Raw genomic sequence first — 4,474 nt, forward strand, 5'->3', positions numbered from 1 at the left:
CGACTTGCCAACAGCGTCCTCATCGTTTCAAAGGGGGCAGGAGATCAAAAGAAAAAGGCAAATAGCCAGAAATTAGGGGTCAAAAATAACTCCAAGAAAGGAAACTTTTATTGTTCGTAGAGGATGACATGCGGGACCATGAGCTAGCAGCTTACTCAACGTTTCAAAGGCGGCATGAGATCAAAATAAAAAGGCAAGTGACAAAATATCAGGAGCCAAAGATAATCCAAGAAAAAAACTTTATTGTACATAGAGGATGACATGCGGGTCCCAATTAGCAGCAGCGATCTCAACGTTTCAAATGCGGCTTGAGATCAAAAGAAAAAGAAAGTTGATTGTACATAGAGGATGACATGCGGGTCCCATGAGTCAGCAGCTTACTCAATGTTTCCAAGGCGGCAGGGGATCAAAAGAAAAAGGAAATAGCCAAAAATCAGAGGGTGAAAAAAAACCCAACAAAATAAACTTTTATAGCACATAGAGGATGACATGCGGGTCCCATGAGCTAGCAGGGTCCTCAACGTTTCAAACGTGGCATGAGATCGAAAGAAAAAGGCAAGTGACCAAATGTCAGGAGCCAAAAATAATTCAAGAAAAGAAACTTGATTGTACATAGAGGATGACATGCGGGTCCCAATTAGCAGCAGTGGTATCACCGTTTGAGAAGCGGCAGGGGATCGAAAGAAAAAGGCAAGTGACCAAATATGAGGTGCCAACAAAAATCCAAGAAAGAATGTTTTATAGTACATACAGGATGACATGCGGGTCCCATGAGCCTGCAGGTTCCTCAAGGTTTCAAACGTGGCATGAGATCGAAAGAAAAAGGCAAGTGACCAAATATCAGGAGCCAAAAATAATTCAAGAAAAGAAACTTGATTGTACATAGAGGATGACATGCGGGTCCCATTTAGCAGCAGCGGTATCACCGTTTGAGAGGCTGCACGGGATCGAAAGAAAAAGGCAAGTGACCAAATATCAGGATCCAAAAACAATTCAAGAAAAGAAAGTTTTATAGTACATAGAGGATGACATGCGGGTCCCATTTAGCAGTAGCGGTCTCACCGTTTGAGAGGCGGCAGGGGATCGAAAGAAAAAGGTAAGTGACCAAATATGAGGTGCCAAAAAAATCCAAGAAAAGAAAGTTTTATAGTACATAGAGGATGACATCCGGGTCCCATTTAGCAGCAGCGGTATCACCGTTTGAGAGGCGGCAGGGGATCGAAGGAAAAAGGCAAGTGACCAAATTTGAGGTGCCAAAAAAACTCCAAGAAAAGAAAGTTGATTGCTCATAGAGGATGACATGCGGGTCCCAATTAGCAGCAGCGGTCTCAACGTTTCCAAGGCGGCAAGGGATCAAAAGAAAAAGGAAGTAGCCAGAAATCAGGGGGTCAAAAAATACAAAAATAGAAAGAATTTTGGTTCATAGAGGATGACATGCGGGACCCATGATCATGCATCGTAAACGGCTCGATCGGAGAGCGTTGAACGAGATGGCGCGATCGAGAAAAAAAAAACAATGCCAGAGAGGCTGCCATCTGGGCCCTACATCCCTCGGCGGTGCGGATTTGCGTTGACTCGGCCGGCGAACCCGAGAATTCGAGATGCACCACGTCCCGGGACACCATACGCGACGTTTTGGCCGTTTTCGTCGTGCTAGGTGGCCTCAAAAATGAGAAAAAAAACGTTTTGACATGCACAACGGAGAGACCACAAATCGTCGGCCATGGTGCACCAGCAACCACGGCGCGACTTCAACTTCGTCGGCCATGGCAACTTTTCTTGTAGTGGTAGGCTATGTGGATTCAGATTTTGCTGCCGATTTGGATAAGAGAAGATCACTCACAGGTTATGTGTTCACTGTTGGTGGATGTGTTGTGAGTTGGAAGGCAACATTACAACCTGTTATTGCCCAATCTACGACCGAAGCAGAATATATAGCAATTAATGAAGCTTGCAAAGAGTCTGTTTGGTTGAAAGATTTGTATGCTGAGCTTTGTGGAGATGATTCTTGCATTAACTTGTTTTCTGACAATCAAAGTGCAATATACCTTACTAAAGATCAAATGTTCCATGAGAGGACAAAGCACATTGATATCAAGTACCATTATGTTCGCGACATTGTTGCTCAAGGTAAACTGAAGGTATGCAAGATAAGTACTCATGATAATCCTGCTGATATGATGACAAAGCCAGCTCCTGTTTCCAAGTTTGAGCTTTGCTCGAGCTTGGTTGGTATAACTGTTTAGCCCAAGTGGTTGTTGGCGCCAGCAAGCGTTTTTCTTTGTTGTTCAGGAGATTGTTGAAGTTCATGCTACAAGATGGAATTTGTCTCAAGGTGGAGTTTGTTGTATTGTGATCCAAATTCATATACTAAAGGGAGGCTAACTTCTGACGAGCGGAGCCATCACCGGAGGCTTGGACCGAATCGTTGGCACCGCCTATATATACATCTTGTAAGCCATCGGCTAGGGTTTATCAGATTATAAGATAACCCACGGCGTTTGTAAACACTCCCCGATATAGTGAAGTTTTGCTGGCTGGCGCCCGTAGTTTTTTCCCCTTCTGTGTTGGAAGGGGTTTTCCACGTTAAATCTTGTGTCTCCGCTGCGTTTTCCTTTATCGTTCTTCGTTATTTGCTTGTCGCTTTTATAACAAGATGACCAAACAACATGCTTCCGAAAGAAATGGAATTAAATATTCCATTTATTCATTTTCTGTAAATGGAGCAGATACACAATGGTGCTCAATCTAATATAACAACAACATGCTTCCAAATACTCCAAAAAAAGTTAAGCGGTCAGAGAGGAAGATGTGTAAGAAGAAAGCAGTGGGTGGCTTTAAGGACATTACCATACAAGTGATATCATTGTTGTCAATGGCAGAATTAGATGGTGGCGTTCTCCTGAGATAAAAATAAACAAGTGTTCATTGATTAATACTTTATAACAGAAGTAGAACTATATACTTAACACAAAGGTAAAACATACCAATGGAGGGACAAATGCAGCATTTCTGTATCTTTTGTTTTCGGCCGCTTTCTCATCAGATTGCTTGTTCAGCTTCACTCGCAATTTTAGGCGCTCAGATGGTAATAAAGGGAGGAAGAAGAACCAGGTAGAACTCAGAAGCAAACCTAGGCACTGACGGACCCGCAGACATTCAATCGCAAAGATATCTACATTACTGACATGCTTTAGAAAATGATAAAAATATATCAAGACAATTCGAGGAGTGCGTGTGTGCCTGTGCGATTATGCTAGACCATTTAAGCGCGCGTTGCTGCGCCCGTCTCGAGGAAAGATAGAAGATACTATAAAAAAACTGGTCCGTGCAAATACTGAAGAAATCTAGGCAATATGATTAATTGTTTTCCTATAATAAATTCTCACATTATAGTCCATGATGCAAAGATTTTACAAGAAGCTGTTCAACGGAATTACAATGATGCTACATACAGCTTCTCCTGGTGTTAGTATGTTACCCATGTGATTGGCTTACTCAATTACTCTGTTCCATAATTCCTATCACAAATTTAGATGTATAGATACATTCAAATCTACGGCAAGAATTATGGAACGGATGTAGTAGTTAGCAAATCTTAGTATATTTTTCTCGCTTCTTTTGACATGCTTTCCACATTCATATTCAAACTTGAAGGAGTTACAACGATAGTGTCAACACCACACTTCAAATCTCTTAGGTGAGGGCCTTTTGGAGCACCACCCTTAGACACTTCAAAACAAAAGTAGAAAACATTATTAACTAATATTATTAGAACAACCATATGCAGGCCGCATAAATCAGAAAATTGCATGTTCTTTTGTCCAAATATATTAGCACCAAGCAATATAGATACTCCATTGATCTAATAGTTCGATACAGACTCCAGACCTAGTCTGAGACGAGCGAGTGCACATAATATATGTGGGTAGAAAGAATCAATATGCAACGGATGTTAATTCTTTCGGATTTGCTAAGTCTCAGGTGACTGAGATTCTTTTATGTCTCAGTCGATACTGAGAACCGTTGGATCGTTCTTTAAGATTCGTGAAAACTGTCAAAATGGTTAGAAAAATAATTTATGCGGGTAGGCCGAGTTGAACCCACGCCCTCCTTCGTCATAGTCCGTGCTCTCAACCAACAGGGCAATCGATACTTGACGTTGGTGTTACACTAGGAAATCTTTATAATGTTTCTTTCCATCTATTTGAAGGAGGCAAATTAGCCTGCATTTGTGCTGACACATTTTTGTTTTTTTATTTTGCCTTCTTTCTAATTATTTTGATTATCTGTATACAATGTACTTTCATTTTCGTGGTTGACCTTTAAAGAAATGTGCAACCATGCCTTATATGTATTTTTTTATTTATGTTGGTACTATTTTCTAGTTTTTTCATTTAAATAGATTGCACTTTTCTCAAGAACTGTATAACTAGTAACCTATATTCGATGTGAGTTGCACCTTTTAAAAGAA

The sequence above is a fragment of the Lolium rigidum genome, chromosome 3 (assembly GCF_022539505.1).
Source record: "Lolium rigidum isolate FL_2022 chromosome 3, APGP_CSIRO_Lrig_0.1, whole genome shotgun sequence".
Lineage (NCBI taxonomy): Eukaryota > Viridiplantae > Streptophyta > Magnoliopsida > Poales > Poaceae > Lolium > Lolium rigidum.